Source organism: Lissotriton helveticus, chromosome 7, assembly GCF_964261635.1.
Source record: "Lissotriton helveticus chromosome 7, aLisHel1.1, whole genome shotgun sequence".
In the NCBI taxonomy this organism is placed as follows: Eukaryota; Metazoa; Chordata; class Amphibia; order Caudata; family Salamandridae; genus Lissotriton; species Lissotriton helveticus.
The window spans coordinates 467,036,097-467,059,513 of NC_136068.1; the positions used below are offsets into that span (position 1 = coordinate 467,036,097).

The 23,417-nt window shown below is 45.6% G+C and overlaps 1 protein-coding gene across 1 annotated transcript in view; it reads right to left on the reverse strand.

Annotated features, from left to right (window-relative positions):
• Positions 1-20,795, reverse strand: part of DOC2A (double C2 domain alpha) — a 1,310,014-nt gene extending 1,289,219 nt beyond the window's left edge. Inside the window, exon 1 of the mRNA XM_078650546.1 lies at positions 20,678-20,795. The gene's annotated coding sequence lies outside the window, so the exon portion shown is untranslated. The remainder of the gene's footprint in view (positions 1-20,677) is intronic.
• Positions 20,796-23,417: the final 2,622 nt, after the last annotated feature.

A 23,417-nucleotide genomic window follows, 5' to 3' on the forward strand; every position in this document is an offset into this window, starting at 1 on the left:
TTCCCACAACAAACCCATAAAACAGGTGTTTATTTTTGAAGAATTAAAAAGTAAATGTCTGGGGCATTGATTTTTCCAGTTCAGGACCCTAATGCCATGGATTGAGGGTCCTCCTAAGTGAGAAGCAGCGACGAAACCATAGCACTCAAAAGGGAACGACTTAGACACGAAAGAGGAGGCGGTTCGACAATTGTTGGCTTGTCAAGATGTGTAGTTAAAATGGAGCATGCTGAGAATCTGCCATCAAGAACAATCCGGGTGTCCACTAACAAATGAGAGACGAACAAAGAGGTATGCAGGCAGGATATTTTCGGTGGATTTCCATCAAAGCATACCCCAAAATGTAGTCCTAAGTTTCACAAAGAAAAAAAACTTGAATTGATATTGAACCCCTTTCCTAATTACATGAACTTGTGAAACCTTATGATTAAAAACATTAAAGTGGTAATTTAGACTCTGGTCCACTGATCTTTCAGGGGGCTAGTAGCCTTGGCCTCCCCCGGGCAGGCGGAGGACTTTAGAGTTCCTCGCCTACCTGGTGCAAATCTCTGTGAAGGTGAAGAGAGCTGCTGAGGTGGTTCCTTGACAGGAGCTGAAGGAGTGTGAAGGATTGTCGAGCAGGCATCATGTGTAAAAGACCCACTTGGCAAACTATTAATTAAGCAAACAAACTCTGAAAGTGGAAGTTGGTTTTCGCAATATAAAATAAACAGATGCCCCATGCCCTCGGAGTTTTCTCCTGGCATGTAGGGGCGATTCCACATTTCCCCTACCCAGGTTTGCCATGCAGGGGGTCAATGAATAGACTTACGCCATCAACAGGGCAACTGACCATCACTGTGATGAGGCAGCCTCTTGGCAGATGGGCTACCAGGAAGAGGTTTACAAGTCAGAGGCAGAGTCAGTGGAGGCTCCACTGGGGTAAACCTGGCAGGAAATGGAGGCAAGCACCAGTTCAGTGGACATCGGTGCTCCCGCTTCGACAAACTCTAGCTAAGGGGTATAGACATCCACCTTTCATTCACAAATGGCCAAATTATTTGAACAAAGTAATCAAAACATAAAGAATATTTTACAGAAGGTAATCACGAAGATGGGAAGAAAATGGGATGCAGGTTTACTCCTGGTGCTGTTTCTATTGTTTGTTCCTGATCAATGACACCGGAATCTCCTACTTTGCGTTTTTGCCCTTCAGTCACCCTAGATGTGCTACTAGACAAAATCAACTTTTGGAAAATCAGCCTAGGACATAAAGCACTTAGCAAACACGTTCATGTTTTCATGATGTATACATTCTTTGCTATCTATAATATTTACAAATAGAGATAGCCAAAGACCACAAACTGACATGAACATGACTTTCTACAAATATTTGCTCTGGCTCAAAGGTACTTGTAGTACTACAAAAAAAACAACAACAACGTCTGTACTGAATTGTTTGTGCTGTATAAAATTATTTCACAAATTAATTAAGAATACTGAAGATAAATTAGCAAATGGCTGAGGTTACTGAAGGACGACTGAAGGACGTATGGCAGTGGTAATCCTGACGGGGCAACAATGAAGAGGAGTTGAGAGTCTCATGGATAATTACAAACCAGTTTAATCTGGGTTATCTAAAAATAACATTAAGTTTTAGCACCACGTTTTCCTTGAAACTCGAAAAGTCAAAAACAAATTTCTTACTATATTCACTAAGTAGTTTTAGAGATATTTCGCCAAGAGGTACCTCATACATTAAACCAGGGAATTTTAAACTCATCTGAAAATTCGCATTTTAATCAGACTTCGCTTTTGTTATTGTACCCACACCTAATGACTCAATTCAATTCTGTGTTGACACTCATCATGGTTATTAACATTGGCAATGCTGTGTCTTCCATTCGTCCCAAGTAAAAAGAATAATCAATAGTTTTACCAGGATCCTTTCTTTTGAAGTTTGATTTGATGAAGAGAAAATCCTCTCGCCCCAGAAACCAAAATCAAGACTACTCCATCAGCCCCCAACAGTTTTTTCAATTGTAAGAACTAACATTTTAATGATTTGGACGTCCATCACTATTCAATGTTTCACTGGCCAACTTCTATTTTCTTACATGATGTTTGCGGCACTTCTATGGCATGTTTGGAGGACACTGATTGCCAGTCCAGGATAGACACAGCTACAGCCTCAAACTACGTGATAGAGGGCTCTTTGGGGAAGTACCTGGCTACAATATGCAATAAGATCCTACCACAAACAGGCAAATGAGGGGCTATTTCATGGATCATTTATTTATTTTATTTAGCTGATTTATAAAGCGCATGAATCGCCCCACATGGGGTATCTCCGCACTGAAGACAGTAGAGGCAAGAGATCATGTCATTTAGAATAGGAATGTCTTCAGTTTCTTCCTAAAACTGAAGTAATTGTGGGTTAGCCGAGTGCCTTAGGTAGCTGGTTCCACAATTTGGGCGCAAGGTGGGAGAAGGCTTTCCCACCCCATTTGGTTTTCTTAAAGCGGGGAATGACTAGGAGGCCTCTGGCTTCTGAACGAAGCTTGCGCGAGGGAGTGTATACGATCAGTTTGTTAGATAAATATGTTGGGCCCAGCTGATGGAGACCTTTGAAGACCAAGCAACATATTTTGAAATGGATACATTTGCGAACGGGGAGCCAGTGCAGTTTGTGAAGAAGCGGGAGGGAGGGAGTGTGACGGGGGGCATTAGTGACTAAGCGAGCTGCTGTATTCTGGACCACCTGTAGGGTCTGTAAGGCAGAGTCTTTGGCCGAGATAAGGAGGGCGTTATTAAAGCCCAGTTGACTTAGTACTAATGCGTGTATGAGAGTCTTACGAGTAGGTAGGGGAAGGAAGTGAAAAACTTTCCGTAAAAGACTGAGGGCATGGAAGCAAGATCGTTTCGTGAGTGCTATGTGCTCCTCCATGTTGGCCCCATCATGGCCCTGGCACTGTAGATTCCCGTGAATCAAAGTACAGAAAAAGTCTAAAATGATTGATAAAATTACAAAGAAGGGCAGTAAATAATTTATCTTTGTGGTCTACTCTTATTACCAAGTTAATACAAAGACTGCACCTTTCATGGATTTCTTCAAAAACGGTGTCCAAGAGAACGATATTCGGTCAAATTTCTATAAAGACTTTAAAGTATTTGTAGAGAGCCATAAGTTCACACTCAGTACAGAAACTTATTTGCAGGTTTTTTCTTGAAGATAGAAACCTCAGATTTTGGTCTGGGTGAAGTTACAAGTTATCTTATTTAACTTCATCAAGGTACTAAATTTCCTGTACCTTTCTTCAGCTAGAAGTGTCTACCTTGCAAACAGTGTTGATCTACATTTGGGAAGGTGTGCGTGGCAAAGAGTGGGCAATTGAGTTGCTCCTTTGCTACAGTCTCTGAAGGCATGAAATCATTTGCATTGACTATCCTGCCCTCACTTGACTCTTCATTAACATACAACAAATGATACAATGAATGAAGAAAATCTTGAATTACTCTTAGCCAATATTGATTGCTTTGGTCACATTCTAGTCCATTATTTCTCCAATAACATGGGTGTTACCTCACCCCATCCCCACAAGATCCTTTGGCTGGGTACGCATGTTCGACCCTCGTTCCTTTGAGGCTTACCACTAGGCTGACATCTTTCAAAGTAATACAAACTTCCCACATTTCAGGACTGAAACATTGGCTCGTGAAACTCTGGCCTTGGATGCAGGATCCCATTCTTCGGACCCTAAACTTAGGCCAAGACTTTTGTATATCTTTGAGACGGCCAAACTGAGTGATGTTTTAAGGGCCCCTGACCAAACTAGGGACGTGTGATGTTCATCATTTGAAATGTGGCACTGCAACTTGCTGCTGTATTAAGCAGCAGTATTGTATTGGGGGTCAGTACTACACTATCTATTGCACATAGCACTCAGGGTATAAGTTTCCATCAACAACATTGACAGGATCAAGATAATCCTTGATTTTCACAACTTTAACACCATGTAGATGACTCAGAAGGACTAATTGCATAAAAACAGCTAGAGATGGAGCTGTTATAGTGAGGCCGCTGGAGACACTTTCAGGGCTTTAGAGAGGAGTGACTTGGTCCTTACACGTGTACTCTTTTAAGTACAGGCTACCTTACTAGTGGGAGACTTTAGATGCATGTTGGACTCAGGTGCAGCCACGCTAACAGTGTAGAGGACTGGGCGGGTGCAGTGGTAGTGACTGACAGGATTCTGGCAGCACCCTATCAGTAAGTGGACTGTAATGAACTGAAGAAGACGTGGGAGGAATTAGGAAACCTGTTGGAAGATTCTAAATCCACAGAGAACTGGGGTGAAGGGTTGGGGAGACTTACAAACAGCTTGGGACAAGGAACTGACCAAGAAGACCTTGAGGAAATAGTAGACATGTAGGAATGTTAAGAGTGATGCCTGGAGCTCCCAAACCCTGGCCCTGGCGAAAGAGTCATGAAGTAGGCACCTATGCACATTTTTAACTATATTAAGAGACTGGGCCTACCAAAGTATAAGTATGAAAGCATCTTCATGATGGACATATTAGGGGTTCGGGACAGGGATGGACTGGGACAGAATGTAGGCCCGATCTTCAAAATGAAAATAACCCATCAATGAATCAGATATCAATAAAGTGGCCCATGTATCTAAACTGGGTTCATTTTGAATGTGTAAAAACACACTGGTTAAGTGTTTTGCAAAGTATGGGAGGCTGCATGGCTTGCTGCAGGCAATGTTTATTTTATTATTAGGGAAAAAACAACAATTGATGGACAGAATGACAAACAAAGTCATACATTCACCCCAGTACAGAGATCTGGGCCTAAATCCATCATTTTTTTGCTCGCCATTCCAGTTTGGACCCAGCCATATGAAAATCAGCCTTTACCCTGCACCCAATGGGAACTGTCCAGCCCATACTGCCATGCCAAGTCCTCCATTGACTGGAAACAAGCATCCTAGGACCGGTTTCAGGGTTTCACCCCTCATAAGCCAGGATAGCTTGACTCCAGTGGCTACCAGAATGCTTGTTTTTGGTCCAGGAAGGACCTGGCTCGGCAGTTGGGGCTGTACTGTTCACACAAGGAATGGGGTCAAGACTGATTTGCTTATGGCTAGTTCCAAACTGGGGTGGTGTGGTGAGCAAAAGAATAATTAAACGCAGATCCTTGTGACTGGGGGTGAATGTTTGTATTGTCCAGCATTTAGTCCATCAATTGTTTCATTTATTATTAGGAAAATAGTAAAAACTGACCCACCAGACCATGAAGCAGGCCACAACTATCAGAAAATGGCTCACACATTGACCTGTCAGACCATTCTATCGGGCACTGCCTGACTGCCTTATAGGCCAGTACAACCCTGGTTCAGTCAGATGAGGATGCCTGACATGAGACAACCTAACATTGTCCTCTGGCCCAACCATGTAAGAAAACCCCTCATTTTCAGTGTTTTGAGAGATCATGGTGTATACTTATCATCACTATTATGTGATCAAAAGGGGGGGGTAGAAGCTCTGATCCATTCAGCTCCTGTCGAAGGTCAATAATCAGAGGGGGAATGGATCACTTCTACCTGTAATACCAGGGTCAGGTGTGGTAGCCAACATAAAAACCCACAATCACGTTCAGGAGCGAAAAACTGTATATCTTGATTATTCGCTTCTAGAGACGTGAAAGCATCATCATTGGGTCTTTTTTTTTTTTATATATATTTTTATTTATACCAATGCACAATTCACACAATTCATTGTATATTCTTCAACCATACATTATATTCAATTATCGTATTACATCATACACAAAAAAAAAACAATTAAGATTTCATTAAACAACATATCAACCTCTACTCAGGATATTTGGTTATTTCATTTGCCATAACATGACCTGTTCAAATCTCACAAATCTCACAAATCCAATCCTTCTTTCCATCTTATAATGGGGTCCCATATCCTTAATCCCAGTCTCCTCCCTTCCCTACCTTTCCGGGCGTATATATTTTTTTCCAAATTATAGGTTGATAAAAGGTTAGACAGCCAGACTTGCATTCCTGGGGGGTTTTTGTCTAACCACGCCCTAGCTAAACATAACCTAAAAACTGCCATTGCGACAAAGATGAACTCCCTCTGAGTAACATTGATGTCTGTAACTATCCCAAGGAGTATTTCTGGGGGTTTTAAAGTAATCTGAATATTAAGAGTGGCATCCAGAAACTGCTCTATATCCTTTATCACTGTCTGTATCTGCGGGCATACAGCGAATAAATGTATTAGGTCTGCGTCGGGGGCACTACATCTTGGGCATGTGGTGCCTGTGGTGCCCCCCCATTTTGCTATTTTTGCAGGGGTAAAGTAGAGCGAGTAAAGTGTTTTATACTGCTGCGATTGCAACGGTGCTGAGCACAGGAGAGTACGCCCTAAATCCAGTGACTCCTTAAACCAACGGGACTCCCCTTCAAGCCTGTCTGCCCACTTTACACCATGTTTATCTATGTCATCTGGTTTCCCGGCTAACAACTCTGCATAGAAGCACCGTATTGAGCAATCACCCCCCAATCTTATTTTCTCAAGGATTTCTACTTTAGCAAACCCTATACTTCCACCCTGCTTATTCCCCAGAAAACTTCTTAGCTGAAAAAATTTGAAAAGGTCCCTCCTATCTAACCCAAATTTGATCATTAGATCTGTGAATTGGAACATCCCCTCCATATTCCTCACATCTCCAAGCTGTACTATCCCCTTCTCCACCCAGCCCGCCATTGTATTGTCACCAAAGATCTGCCTTGGGAGGGAGATATTTTTATATATTCTCGTATACCAGTTGTATCGGCCCAACCCAAGTTTTTTCATCACTACACTCCAAATCTTGATTGCAGCTTGGACTGTCTTGAACCTGGTTCTTTTAAAATAAGCAAAATCAATACATCTGAGGAAGGAATTCTCTACCTCCGGTCCCAGCACAATGGAGTATATCCTAGATGAGTCATTCATTGTTCTAACGTCTACACCACCCCCCCCTATCAGTCCCCGCATATATTGGAGTGCAGATGCCCAATAATATAATCTAAAATCGGGGGCCCCCCACCCCCCCCTTTTCTCTGGGAAGAGACATAAAGCGGTATGCCCTTCGAGTCTTGCCATGGGCCCAGATAAATCTGTTCAGAATTTTTTCCAAATCATTAAACCATTTTAACTCAAAAAATAATGGTATTGTCCTAAAAAAGTACAGAAATTTCGGTAATATTAACATTTTTATAACATTAGTGCAGCCTACTAATGACAGGTGCAAATTGTTCATACGTACTAGATCGGACTTAACTTTTAGCATGAGTGGCGCAAGATTATTCTGTACCAACACGTCTAAGTTAGCTGTGATTGCAACCCCCAAGTATACAGCAGAATCCACAACTCTTTGATCACTAAACGCCATATGTTGATTGCATACTATTTGGGTTTTGGAGCTGTTCAGGCTGTACCCAGATATTTGCCCGAATCTTTGTGCTTCAGTCTCAATTTCCACTATAGCCATACTAGGATTAGGAGTCAGGATGGCAATATCGTCTGCGTAGGCTAGTGTCTTTATTACACATCCATTCAACTTTACTGGAGGAATTCTTACATTGCTTTCAATTTTCCTTATCAAGGGGTCTAGATAAAGAGCGAATAGTAGTGGTGATGCTGGGCAGCCCTGTCTAGTCCCTCTCCCAATCCTAACTGCTAATGATTTGCCTCTGTTTACTCTAATCCTTGCTGTTGGGTTTTTATAGAGTGTCTGCATTGCTGTTACAAAACTATTTCCAAATCCATTCCATTTTAATGTTTGCCATAGATATTCCCAGGAGACTCTATCGAACGCCTTTTCGGCATCTAAGAATAGCGCCGCGAGAGAGTCCCCCAGGATATTCGCTGCATCAAACGTTGTAATAACTTGTCTGGTATGTTGCGTTGTGCCTTTGCCAGGAATAAAGCCATGCTGTGTGTGACTTACCAATCCCTCTATTACTCCCGCCAGTCTTGTCGCTATGATCTTAGAGTATACCTTCGCGTCCGCATTCAACAATGTAATAGGCCTATATGATCCTGGGAGTGTCGGATTTTTCCCTTTTTTTAAAATAACAATAATGTCTGCTTCCCCCCATGTATCAGGTACTTTATCCCCTTTCTGTGCCTCCATCATGACATTGAACATTTCCAAGCCCACTGTTTGGTAAAATACCTTATAAAACTCCACCGGGATCTGATCCGGTCCGTCAGCTTTCCCTGCCGGAAGCGTGCTTAAAGCCATGATGAATTCCTCTAGAACAAAAGGGGAGTCCAAACTATCTTTCTCTTCTTCCGTCAGACCTGGCGAGATACCCTCCCTTAAATAACTTTCCATCTCCCCCACCGTTCCCATACTATCCCTAGTATATAGTTTTTCATAAAACTGCCTAAATACATCTCTCACTCCGTCTACTTCGGTTACCAAAATTCCATTCTCGTTCATAATCTCAACAATATCCGATGCAGCTAGTCTCTGTCTGGTGCGTACTGCTAATAGATGGCCTACCTTCTCACTCAATTCATAGGCATCCTCTCTCTTAGACAGATAATTTTCTGCTGCTTTTTTAGAGATACTTTCCGTCACCTCCACCCTGAGTGCCACTATTTTTACTAGATGATCCTCTATTGGTGCCCTATTTCTTAAAGCTTGCGCCAACTCCTCCTCCACCCTTATCAGTTTTTGTACCGTTTCGCTAATTTTGAGTCTTGTTCTTTTCTGTGCTGAGAACACATAGGTCATTGTTTCTCCCCGTACTCCTGCCTTAAAAGCATCCCACACTACTCCCACTGGGGCTGTATCTTTATTGATTTCCCAATAGGATCTGATCCATCCTGTCATGTGACACCTATAGCCTTCATCTTTCAACAGGGCTCTATCGAATGTCCACTGCCTATCTTTCGTTTGCGCCTGACCCAGTTTAATCGTTAAAATCAAAGGACTGTGATCTGAAACAATGCGAGGCTGTTTCTCTATCTGTACCTCTGGTATCAAGGAGTGTGAAATCAAAAAATAATCCAACCTAACAAGTACTTTATGTGGAGCCGAATAAAATGTACTACCATCGATACCTGGATTGATTTTTATCCACGGGTCAACTAAAGAGTTATTTGCTACCATATCTGATAGTGCCCTGTGGGTTCTCTTTTTTCTCCCTGTATATATACCCCCCATTTGACCAAATGAGCTAGTAGGATCATGAATGTTAAGATCTCCACAACATACGATTGGCTCAGGCCATAGTGCCAACTCTATATCTAAGTATTGAAAAAGGTCTGGGTCGTCTTCTGTGGACCCATAGACAGAAACTATGGTACATTTTTCTCCCTTAAATTTTATTTCTATTATTACCCACCTTCCCCACTTATCCTCTGCTTTCCTTATTACTTCTACGTCAGTGGGCCTTCCTAGTACCGCCACTCCTCTGTGTTTCGTTTCTTGCATAGTATTTGCCAGTACCGAAAACCCTAAATGATTCAATATATAACTCTTGGAAGCTTCGACATGCGTTTCTTGAAGGCAGACTAAATCCAGCTTAAGTATCCTAAGCAGTGCCGCTACTTTTAATCTTTTCCCCAGATCATTCAGTCCGCAGATATTGATAGTAGCTATCCTACAGGTCATTTGACTGAATCATTTGTTTTACCCAACTCAGTGAACCATTCAAGGTCTAACATTTTGTTCGCATAATAAACCTGATATGTATCATGAAACCTCATCATTTCGATTGTTAAATACCAATAGAAATTCCTTACTTGTGCTCTGAATTGCGCTTTCTTGTGCTGATTCTTCCATACTTTCACCCTTTTTTTTGTTTTTTTGACCCTCGCTGCACCCCCCTCTCCCCCTGCTCCCGCCCTACCCCGACTCAGGTCCCCGCCCCCCCTTCCTGACCCTCCCCCCTCCCCCCTTACAGGCAAATAGGTCAGGTAGACCTATGTGTGGTTGCTACAGTGTGTGGAAGTCGCTAACCTCCCCCTCTACACCCCCCCCAAAAAAAAGGAACTTTTAAATCCCTGTGCTCTCCCTGTAGGCTTAATACTCATATCCTAACATCCTCTTTCCTTTCCCCCTAGCCCTTAAGTGCTATGGCCAACTATGTATCTCATTTTTAACCCCCTTTCTGTGACTTAAGTTGCTCCAGAAACTTTTGAGCTTTAATTTCTGACCAGAACATTTCTACCTTCCCCCTTGTCACCACCTTTAATCTTGCTGGGAATAAGAGGTAAGCCTCAGAACCTATCTCTTGAAGCGGCTTTATAAGCTGCCTGAGCCTCCACCTCCTCTCCACGGTAGCATGACAAAAGTCCGGCCTGGCAAAAAAAGTGGTGCCCTCAAAAGATCGTCTGTTCTCTGGCCTTGCCTTCTCCATAATCTCTTCTCTGAGAAGATAGTTTCCAACATATATTAGAATTGCTCTCGGGAGGGGTGGTTTACCTGTCTGACCACCTCCCCTCTGCCCTTTCCTAAGATTGAAGGGAAACCTATGCGCCCGCTGTATCTCCCTTTCCCATTGCCAGTCTGATTCTGGGAAGGCCCCGCGAAGCAAATGTACGACAAATTTTAAAGTGTTCTGGCCTTCTGTCCCTTCCTCCACTCCCAAAAGGCGAATGTTATTCCGCCTCTGGCGGTTTTCGAACTCCTCCATCTTCCAAAGCAAATCATCAGACATTTTTTCCTGGTTAACTTTAAACTCTTGCCATGTTCCCATATCATCCTCCAGTCTTCCTGTTCTCTCTTCGACTTCAGTGACCCTATTTGCCATACCCTCATACATTTTATTTACTTTCTTCAGCGTATTATGGAGCTTTTTCGTGGCATGTCTGGCTCTCCGGCTTTCGGCCCTGGCCTCTCCTTGAATCTGTTTTAGCGTATTAGCTATTGCATCCAGAGGGGCCTGTAGTTGAGGTGGAGCAGGCTCCTCGTAGGTCTGTGATGTGGCCGAGTAGTCCCAGGCCAGTTTTTTACCCCCAATAGTAGGAGATCCTAAGCCCGGGTTCTGGTTTTTCCCTTTAGTCCATCTTTTCCTCTGCGTACTTTCCTTCCCAGAAAGACTAGAGTCCGATATTGAGCCAACCTCCTCCTCTGTCCCCGACTCACTTGAGGCTGCAGCTGATACATCCGTGTCCTCATCTACAGAGTAGAAGCAATCCCCCTCTGCTGAGCCTCCCTCTGCACCATCCGCCGCCTCCCCGAAGCTGGGGATTAGAGGCTCCTTACTATTCAAACTAGTTTTGCTGCCCCATGAGCCCCCCGCCTTCAGCTCAGCTTCAACCTGCATGAGGGCATCCAACATGTCCGTATTCCCTGATTTGCTGGCCCCCGCCTCCTCACTTGCATTATACACAGGTACTTCTTCAGTGCATAAGCCATTAGTCTTACCGGAGTTTCTAACAGTCTCAGTTGTATCAGGAAGCAGCAGAGTCATATTTGAGCCCAGTGGTGTGCCTGGGAGCTCTTCAGCTCCGCCAACGCTGCAGCCGCCGCCGCCATCGCTGCCTCCCTCGCCTCCAAGCAATTCTGGAGCCGGGTCCGTGTGTATGCGTTGCCTAGCAACGTCCAGAGCTATGCTTGCGTCAGGTTCCACAACAGCGTCCTCGAGGGCGCCCTCCGTACGGGAGAAACTCTGCCCGCTTTTCGATGTAAATGCCTCAGTGAGAGTGGGCTGACGCAGGGTGGCGAGGGCAGCTACATCCTTGCCTCGCAGCTGCACCCCCGCCTTCTGTCTTACCGCGGCCGATGCCGCTGCTGGTGCTTTGTCCGCGGGCAGCTCGCTCTTTGCCGGTGCCTTGCCTCGGGCTTCTATCTTCTTCCCTTTCATCACAGGGACCGGAGCCGTAGATTTCCGCATTGATCCCGCTTTCGAGGCCGCTGGTGTAGCCTCCTTCCTTGCGGCTTCTAGGTGCTGCTTGCTAGGACTGCCAGTGATGTTACCGGCGTTACTAACCGGCGGGGGCTTCGCCTTCTCATTTTCCTTCTCTGATCGCTGAGGACGCGGAGGCATGCTACAAATCCTCACCCCCTGGACGTTGGCGAGAGTCCGAGAGAATCCAAGCCTCTTCTCAGCTTTTACAAAAAGAAGCCTGAAATTAAATCTTTCAATAATGGCTTTCTTCAGGGTCCCATAGAAGCGAAGGCTCTCTGTAACCAGATGTTCAAACATCGGTGGGGGATTCAGAATCTCAGGTAAGAGCCATCAATAAATCTGGAGGGTACAGATGGGAGAGGTTGGGATAGCGACTGTTCACCACAGCCTGTCGGCAGCCATCTTGCCTCAGGCATCATCATTGGGTCTTTTTGATAAAATGCTTTCCTCAACCTGGAGGTTGGACACCTGGTTTTGACAGAAGTGACCAGAAATAAGGTTGAAAAAGTGAAGTGAACAGAAAGGCTAAGGTGAGCTAAAATTGCTTTGCTGTTCTTCCAAAACAAACTTTATTCAGGAGAGGTGGCAAGGTTAAAAAAACGAGGTGGTGGGCTTCTATAGAAATGTTACTGTTCTATAGCACTGTGCAGTTCTAGTGAAGGTCAAAAGGTTGACATGTTTCAGTCCATATGTTGCCCAGGAGGGGTCGGAGGGCTTTGTTCAGAACCTACGTGCGAATATGGGTCGCTAATATTACAAGCACCCTAATGGGGTGGATATTTGACTCACCCTTCTTCTTAGTCACAGGTCAGTGGTACCTGTAATTTTAAAGTGCCGAAGTACAGCCTCCTCGAGGGACCGGCGGGCTCAGAGTCCTGAAATTGCAGGCCCTCGCGTCTTCGCCCGCTCCTATGATGGTGCTCCGGTCTATTTATCATCGTAAATTGAGCAAGTCTGCACGCTAATCCAGGAAACCAGCTTCCCCTTCAACAGATATGAGTAGGCAGCAGAACTCCGTGTGTTAAATGCTCGCTTAAAAATATATGCATGTCAGGAGTTTAAATCTTAGTTTTTTAGATTTTTTAGGTCTCGTAGAGGCGTGGGCTTAAGCAGCGAAGCTGCTAGCCACGCCCTACGAGAGATTTTGTTCTAAAAAGGGTCCTGTAAGCCCCGCCCCTCCTTTCCATTGGGTAGCATCAGCGTTTAGGGTAAACACTGGCTTCCCATTGAAAAGGAGTATTTTCAGGTGCCACCCTGTCCGCTTTTTAGACAGCCCCTCCGGACACCAATGGCCTGTTTTACGACTGTGGTAAAGAACTTATCTGCTTGTTTATTTTAATAAGTAGATAAGAACATTCTTCACCACAGCTGTGAAACAGGCACGGAGAGCGGAGGCGGAGGGGGCACAGGGAGTGCAGCTCTCCCCAGGGCAGGGCTCTCCATCCCAGCTTCTGCCAGCAGACACTGTAGCAGGGGTGAGTATCTCCCCCACCCTCCCACCTTCAGCCTCTTCAGTTGTTAACGCTTATTGTGTAAAGTCACATTTAAGTAAGATGTCTGTATCTTTATAATCATAAAACGTGATAAAATGGGCTTGGGGATAGATGGCAATCTTACTTCATACCAGTGTTTGATCCTCTGCAAATAACAATTATCTCCCTGAGACACTGTGCCAAAACTTAAAAAAATGGGAAGTACTAGCGGTGAGTGAAGCGTAAATTGTGCGACGTTTAACTTTATGTAATTTTTTCACGCTATTAACTGCTTAATTGGCCCCGTGGAAATCGACGTGGAAGTTTGCAGGTTAAAAGTCCAACTCTTTAAATTGCAGGCGGTCTCAAGGGACGCCGAGTAGGTTTACCAGCAAGGAAGAGCACTGCACCAAATGGACCTCGCGGGCCTCCTTTATCCCTTGTATGACCTAGAGGCTCATTAGAGCCTTAACAACATACACAACTGAATTTCAGAAGAGTCGTATGTATATGTATATTCATATGAATATGCTCATTGTTAGGCATATTATTCACTTTTTGGAGTGGAACTCACAGGGCTGGACCCTGTGACGTCCTGAAGAAGAGCTGAGGGGTACAGCTCGAAACTAGTTGGCTATCTACTAGGGTCCCGGTCTCATCACACAACCGGTCTCACCTAGAGAACCACCCCACTTTTAATATATCTACTAGGAGCACGAATAAAGTTATTTCCGCCCACTAGTAAGATATTTTTAATTCACACCACTCCATTCACACCTTTTTCACACTGCACCACACATAGTCCTCACTTACAGTGCTCCTACGTAGTCCGCAAGTCGCAGCACGCCTCAACCCGCAGCGGGTTGGGATGGCCCACATGATGAAGCATGTCACCGTGAGGAAAACTCCGGTGAGTGAGGGGACTCAAGAAAAAGGGTATCTTCCCCCTTTTCTTCTTTCTTTTTTCTTCTAAGTCACATCCAGTGTTGACAGTGACTTATCACTACAGCTAGGTTCTTCATCCGAGATCTTGGATTTTGTTGACATATACATTGACTTAGGAGGGCGAACCTAGCTACCATCCCTCTACCTCCCCCCTTATATTTGGATTTTGCACTTCATTAGTACCAGTTTAAAACCTAAATACAGCCCTAAGATACAGAAAGATTAACTAGTCAATCTTTAGTAGAAGTGCTAGGTGTTAGGGGCTGAAGTAGGCAGAGGTAGTAGTGTTCAATGGTTCCCAGTGGTGGCACTACTGGCAGGTTTGTTTTTAAACTAAAAACGCATTTCTTAAATACAACACAGAGTTATTTTTCTTCTTTATTGCGTTAAAGTTGCCCGTTTATCTGCTAAGTTGCCGACAGAAGAGGTACATATAGAGCCCCACCCTGCTCTAGCTGCTAAAGTGGGGGGTTCACAATGTCAATACAATAGATCTATGATCTGTGGCTCGGAAGCTGGGGCATGGCCTTTGGGGACTGCCCGCCGGTTGTTCGCAGCTGTCTCTCCCGTCTCCTGGTAACCCTGCCCCTCCCTTCACCAAACGCTCTCTGTTTCTAACCCGGTCACTTATTTCATCTCAGCCTTTCAGTCTATCCTTGTGGCACTTCCCACCACCACTCCAGGCTGTCTCTGCGCTCTCCTAGTCACCCTGCCCCTTCCTTCACTAGAGGCTCTGCTTCTTACCGGTCTCCTCCATTCACTTCACCCCTTCAGTCTCTCCTAATTGCGTTCCCCATGGGCTGTCTCTCCCTCACGAGTCACTCCATTCCTCCTTTCACCAGAAGCTCTCGGCTTCTTAGTGGACTCCTCCTGCCACTGTCTTCTAGTGGTACTGCCATCCTGTACTACACGGGCTAACTCTCCCCTCGTCATTCTGTCCCTCCTTTCAGCAGAGGCTGTCCTTTTCTCAACCAGTCACTCATTTCATCTCAGTCTTTCAGTCTGTCATGGTGAGGATGGGGATTTATTTATTTATTTTTATTTATAAAGTTTTATATAGCGCGAACTTGATCCCGAATGATATCAGAGCGCTTTACAGAAGACTTGAGGGGACACCAGGGAGGAATAAAGTGATAACATTTGTGAACCTACATCATTCCAGTGCAGAGAAGCAAGGTGACTGGCCGCCTTCACCAGCTGGCATCTCGTCGTGCCAGTGCAGTGAAGCAGAGTGACTAGCTGCCTTCAGCAGCTGGTGCAGGGTGGCTGGCTGTCACACACACACACAACCACACACACACACAACCACACACACAACCAAACACACACACACACACAACCACAAGCACACACACAACCACATGCACACAACCACACACACAAAACCACACACAACCACACACACACACACAACCACAAGCACACACACAACCACACACACAAACCACACACAACCACACACACACACACAACCACACACATAACCACACACACACAACCACATACACACACAACCACACATGCACACAACCACACACACACAAAACCACACACAACCACACTCCCACAACCACAAACACACACACAACCACACACATACAAACCACACACAACCACACACACACACAACCACACACACAAAACCACACACAGCCACAACCAAACACACACAACCACACACAACCACACACACAACCACACACACACAACCACACCACACCCCCACAACACACACACAACCACACACACAACCACACACACAACCACACACACAACGACACACACACAATCACACACACAACCACACACACATGCAACCACAACCACACAACCACACACACAACCACACACACAACCACACACACAACCACACACACAACCACACACACAACCACACACACACAACCACACACACAACCATACACACAACCACACACACACAAACACACCATCAGTGCACACTTTCACCAGGCACAGACACCCATCAGTCGTCAGTGCACGCTTATAAAGGGCACAAACACCACCAGCCATCACTGCACGCTTTCACCGGGCACACACCACCAGCCGTCAGTGCACGCTTTCACCAGGCACACACCACCAGCCGTCAGTGCACGCTTTCACCAGGCACACACACCACCAGCCGTCAGTGCACGCTTCCACCAGGCACACACACCACCAGCCGGCAGTGCACACTTCCTCCAGGCACACACACCACCAGCCATCAGTGCACAATTTCTACAGGCACACACACCACCAAAGCTCAGTGCACACATCAATTGTTAACGCATCCACAATTAACTATTGTAGCAATCGCAGTATAGCGCACTTTACTTTTAAACATATTCATCTAAAGAGCAGCATCCCACCATTGCAAAAACAATAAAAACAAATTTTTTTGGCCTACAATTTATAGACTTTTGTTGCAATTGGTGTTGCAATATTTAGCAATGCCAATAGCTCAAACTTAATTAATGTGAGACCTATTGCATTGCAACTGCTTGTTCAAGCTAGGTTACTTGAGACTTCTTACATTTGATAATAGTAAACGCTTCAGATTACAGCCTGTAGAGACGGCAAAACTAAGGTATGTTTGCTCCTAACAAAACAGTTTTTATGGCACAATAATCGTCAGTCATTCACTTTGAGTGACACTGTAAGTGATTCCACTGCGCATTCGCAGTCTTCCCTAGTCCCCTACCTGGCTGCCAAGCTCCCTCTGCCTTCGAAATATGAATCCAGCCGATCTAGACATCCCCTCAGCGCCAAGAAGTCACAAAAATACCAAATATTGTGTTTCAAAAAAAAAACACATCAAGAAAATATAACAACATTCCTTTACTTGCCAGAAAAAAAACGTTAGCCACCGGTAAATTACCCTCCTATTCACACAACTGTTGCTTGTACACGCTGAGCCCTCGTGCACCCTCCAGGCCTCCCCGGGCATTACTCTGCTCATAATGCCCCCCCCCCCCCCCCCCCCCCCCATCCCTCCTGGACAGCTCTCGATGCTGAGAGCTCACCGTCAAATCCAGAAAAGATTTAACAAGGGAGGGGGAAGCATACCGAATAAATGACTGTCAACCAAGCATAAAAGATGTCAAAATGATTTCCTGCGGCCATTCTGCGCTATGAACGTGTCGAGTGCAATAAAAGACCCGTTCGCATTCCCGCTCATTAATTCACAGCTCTGCACTCCGAGGCGATTCATGGGATCCTTTGGTATGAAAGTGAGAAGGTGGTCACCGAGCACAGTGACGCACAAAGGAGCTCATTCCGCTGGCCATACAAATAACCTGTGTATATAACATAGCGGTCATACTGTCGCCGCCCAAGACGTTAATACTGCCAATTCATTTTATGGACTTCTAGGCCAAGTTGGCCTCAGAGGTATTTTAAGCAGTAGCCTTAAGGTTACAGAGATTTCTGCAGACATAACATTCTTACTTATCTTGTTGGGTTGGCCAGGAAGTTAAACGCTCTCACAAGAAGGTGCATTACTCTCGTCTGCTATTTCCTAGCTTTGCAACGTCACCTTTACACTACACACAGTTCTATGCAGCAGGCATGTTAACAAATTGAACTGTCCTACTGAAAGTGGAGCATTGTCCTACACAAAGCACTTGGCGTTAACCTGCTATGTAGTCTTCCATGTCAATGGACCCCAATGAAGTTATTAAGGAGTATAAAAATGTACTCCTCCTTTTCCTTCTCCTCCTCCCTTCCTCCCTTACCCGCACTGAATGTTCCATAGCAGTTTCTTAACCTTTCGCTTGTCATCCGATCTTTGCTTCCTCTCTTCCTTCATCTTGAAAACGTATCCAACACATGCTTTCATTGTGTCATTCTTTCTCATTCGTTTGTTCCAGAAGCCATGTCTGAAGTTTTTCAACCAGTTCTGAGGCCCATTTTTTAGTACTGTTCTCACTTCTGAAACAGCTTGTGATCTTCAGTAAGTCACGTCTGCAGGGTCTTGCCCAATGCTTGAAACCACTCCTGGTAGATTGTGTCTAACGCTGAAGGTCACATCTGGAGTATTGCATCCATTTCGGATGGCTCTTATAAAGTATTGTGTTCTGTGCTGGAAGCCACATTTGGAATACTGTTTCCTTCATGATGTTCCTCGCATCCGGAAAACCACCGCCCGCGGCAGATCCTTCTACCACCAAGCCGCCAAGACCTGGAACACTCTCCCTACCAACCTACGACAGACCCAGGACCTGCTGGCTTTCAAAAGACTGCTCAAGACCTGGCTCTTCGATCAGTAGCAGCCCCCCCCCCCGCCCCCCCTAGCGCCTTGAGACCCTCACGGGTAGGTAGCCGCGCTTTACAAATGTATTGTATTGTATTGTATGTTTTGTGTGCTCTTCAATTGGTCATATCTGGAACACTATGTACAGTTCTAAGAACAACATCCAGGACATCATTCCTGGTGTTGGAAGCTACCCTTGGAGTATCATGTACCGTTACAGAAACAATATATTCTGTATAGTGCAGGTTCTGGGGGTGCAGGTTGAGAAGCATGAGCTGCTCAATATTGTTTCCTGTTCTGGGGTGCTGATCTAGAGTGGTATGCCCAGTTCTTGAGACTTCCTCTGGAGTACTGTGTCCAGTTCTGGAGACCACGTGATATACTGCTCCTAGTACCCAAGACCACTCTCCAACAGGTATTTTAAGATTCTGGGGCTAAATTGGCATATTAGTCCTAATCCAGTCAACCATTTGTCAAGAAATGTTGTCAGTCAATTCCCCAAAAACGCTGAGACCCAGAAGGAAATGCATACTTTACAAACACCATCAACATGCTTTGGGTTTATAACAACATTTTTTATCAGGTGTAATTTCCACTCGAAAAAGTCAGAATGCTTATATCTGTAGGTATGTGGGTTGCAGCTAGTGTCATTTCTTTGCAATCATAATAGTCTGTTTCTGTAATGTATTTTCTCTTTTCAGAAATGCGACTTCTTTATTGTGGATAAGATTTCATTGCACCTAAAAGTTGGAGACATGCATTTTGGTGTTATGGGCCAGTTTTGTAGATAACTTGTTTCTAATTGTACATATTTGTTGGCTAAGGGAACGGAGGCATGGGTGATAAGGTGTTGTGTAAAGGATCACACACTTTTCAAAAATGGGAAGCTGGAGGTAAAATGCAGATATTCTGATTCTTCGGATAATTAATTACACAATAACGACTTTTTCAAATATGACCATACGCCCTAGCATTGTACTACATTGCTAGCAAATTGCATAACATCACATAAATGCCATAAAAATATCTACCATGCAAAGGAGACGGTTGGAATACATACTGGTAGGACAGCTCATTATTATTATTTATTTATTATTATTTCGCATACTTTTATAGCGCAGACCTGTCACCCAGAGGGCATCCTGGCGCTTTGATCAGAGAACCCATCGCACAAGACTAGAGCAGACGCGCAGCCATTACTTAGGAAAGAGATGAGTTTTTAAGGCTTTCCTGAATGGAAGATAGTCCTTGCAGCTCCTGAGAGTGAGTGGGAGAGAATTCCACAATTTAGCTGCCGCCACTCTAAATGAGCGGCCGCCCATCTCAGTGGAATGTGCACCTGCCACAGAGGTTTTTGTTAATCTCCGAGCTTTAAACGAAACCCCGCGTGGAAGACTTGGCCTTTCACTTTGGGGAAACGGCTTTCCAATGGTAAAAAGCGACACGAGGCAGCTCAGAGTGTGGTGCTGCGCTATCAATCAGAGTAGAAATGCTCCTGGCTGTTAGAAATATAAAGGACAGTGGCGGTGTGGCTAAGCATAAACATCCTCAGCCGCCTCCCCCAGCAGGAATCCGCCGTGGTCCCCGACCCTCTGTGCTTCAGCTAGACCACCGCCCCGGCCACCGACAAAGTTGGCGCGTTGCCTCGAGCGTCGCCCCCTCCCTGGAGGCTCGCGCCCCGCGCGCGCAGAGGCGCCTCCGCTCCGGCGGCGAAAAGGCGCGAAGCGAGCGAGAACCGCCGCGCGTGCCGACCACGCGCCCCGCAAGCGTACACTTAATTAACACCGACAAACAGAAAAAAACACGCACAAAGACAATAACAAACAGAAGCCTCTGACTGAGAGGCGCCAAACTTCGGAGGACCGCGTTTACGCCTCCCCCGTCGCGCTGTCCACGCTCCGAGGGGCCGCCTCACAACCTCGTGTGACAAAACACCTCACATGTATGAAGAAATGGTCATGTAACGAGCAAGGACAGTTACTGCCGCGCTGCTACACTAATGCACCATCGCTCCCTATCCAGGCTGGACGGGATCTCTGACACCTGTTCCCTCTCCTCCCAGCCACGCCCAGGGTGGGGAGCCGCCTTCTTACCTGTATATCCTGTCCTCAGTAGGGTACACGGGCAAGCGGCTGGCACCTTGGCAGCGAGGAGGGGGTTTCTCCCACAGCTCAGACGGTGGGTGGGTGATGTAGGAGGGTGGTGGAGATTGGGGTGGGGGAGTTAGGAGTCAGCGGCTCTCTGTGCTGTATCTCTGACTTGCTGTGCGTGAGGGGAGGAGAGGAGGAGGAGACAAAGAGAGAGAAGGAAAAGAGCACGAGAGAGAGGTGGGGACCACGAGAGGAGAGAGGGTGACGGGAGAAAAGGATGAGATGTACACAAGAGTGAGCGTGGGGTGGAAGGGAGAGAGAATCGGACAGGGACAACACAAGATTGAAAACGATGAAGTGGAAATGTGAAAATGGGGGGAAAGAAAAAGAAAGAAAGAAACAAAAGAAAGAAACAAAGAAAAGAAAGAGAGGGTAAAGAGAGGAAGAGATATAATGGCCTACATATGCTCGAGAAAGAACTTAGAGGTGACACGGGAACGATACAATTAGAAAACGCTGTGTGTGAGCAAGAGAACACACAGCTGAAACGAGAAAGAGAAAAGTGTTGATAAATTCCACCGTGGGGTAGAAGAGGAGGGATGTTAGTTAGAACGTGAGAGGGCAGATGGAAATAAGTAAGACGGAGAAAAACATGGTTTCCAAAAGGCAAACGGATTCTGTGAAAGGGAGACGTTAGTATGCGTGAGTGTTTAAGAGAAATTATGTGTAAGATCATGTGTGCTGCTGTGTATGTGTGTAAGGGAGGTGAGTGTCTTTAACGGGATAAAGAGACAGGGAGAACTCTGTGTGTGTTTAAGAGCGGTGTATGCATAAGGGGAGTGCACATGTAAGGGAAATGTTTGCTGTTGAAGCAATGTGTGCTTGTAAGTGAGATGTGCTTGCATGTGTGTGTTTGTGTGTGTCTGTTCTGTAAGGATGTTGTGTGGTAAGGAGATGCGTGTTTACTAGCGATCTGGGTGCAACGGGGATCTGTGCAAGTGAGATGTGTGTTTAAGTGTAATGTGAGCCTCTAAGGGCTACACGTCTTCATGGAGATCCTATGTAAGGGAACGTTGTGTCGAAAATAGATATGTGTATGCTGTGTTGATATACAATGCATGGTAGAACTATGCAAAGAAGACATGTGGCCGGGTAAGTAAGCTGTTTGTAAATGAAGTGTGCGAGTGAGAGAGAGGTGCCTACGGCGGAGTGACCCATAAGTGCATTTTAGGGGATGTGTTTCTTAGGGCACGACTTGACATGCACTTACTTGAAAGGGAGATCTGTACTGTGTTTCGAGAGAGAGAGAGAGTGAGTGCGGTTTAGGGGGCGTGTTGGTGTAGCTGTGATAGGTTGGTGTTTAAAGAGATGAACGAGCGTTAAAGAATGACGTAGTATCGAAGTTAAGAGGGGCGCGAGAGGGGAGGGGTGTGTTTGTGTGATAGAGAGAGGAAAGTGGCCAGAAGAGGGAGTTGTGAAGAATAACAGAAGTGGAGCACATGAATTAAAACGGAAAGGAAGAGGAACAGAAATAGAGACGATAGAGTAAAGGGTAAATGTGGTGAAGAAGTCAGGAAAAAGGAGAAAAAGTGGATGATAAAGACACATAGAAAACGAGAGTGTAAATCAAGCATGTGTGTTCTTGCGAGTGGACGGGAGAAAAAAGGGCTTGGGGCGGTGAGATGGATTGCGACACAGAACGCGGGAAGGAGTTTAGACAATGATTTGAAGAAAGAGAGGAAGAGGGAGTAGTGGAAGACGATGGAGGAGGATAGTGGGCAAGAGAAGGCACGGAAGAAAGAGTGAACAAAGTGAGCAAGAGGGGGAACACAAGGTAGGAAGGCGGGACAAGAAAATAAGAAAGCAGGACTAATCGGAAAAAGAAAGAAAGCAAGAGACAAAAAGAATGAAGGAGGAGGAGGGGGTGAAATCAGGAAAGAGAAAGGGAAACGAAGAGGGATAATGTAAGGAAGAATGAGAAGGATGAATACGCAAAAAAGAAAAAGGAGGAGAAAGAGAAAGAGAAAAGGAAGAGGCGATGCGGGGGATACGGAGAATGAAGCAAGGGAATGCCTAGGATAAAGAGGGCAGGCAATGAGAGGAGGGGGGAGAAAGAGGGGACTGGTAAAGAGGAGGGAAATCGAGGTGGAGGAAGCAAAGGCTAAAAGAAATCGAACAAGAGGAATTAAAAGGAAAGCGTTAGAGAGGACAAAAGGAAAAAGAACTGAAATGGAAAACGAGAGGGAGCAGTGGAAGAGAGACGGGAGGTGCGATAACGAGAACATTAATCCGGACCTCATTCATCACAGACTAGCACTTCGTTCAGCACAGCGCTCACACCACTGCGGTCAAGGATTCCACTCAAGAACCTGCAAAGAAGAGGGGGGAGGGGCTCCTGAATAATGAAAACGGAGCATATCACAGACACGGAAATAATGCACCCAGCGGCGCGCGGTGTGAGTTATCTGCAGAGCATCGAGCACTGCATAATGCCAGCCTGGGGGTGGGGGCGGCACTCACCCATGGAGTGAGACAGATGGGCATACCCCAGAACCGGAGGCACAGACACACACGCACACAGATGCACATACTCGCACAAGTAGGCACATGCACACACATGCAGTCGTACTCACACACAGACAGGCACGCACACGCAAATGCGCAACACGCACTCACATGAACAGACGCGCACAAGCGCACATGCCCGTACACATACATATGTACACACGTACAGACACGCACA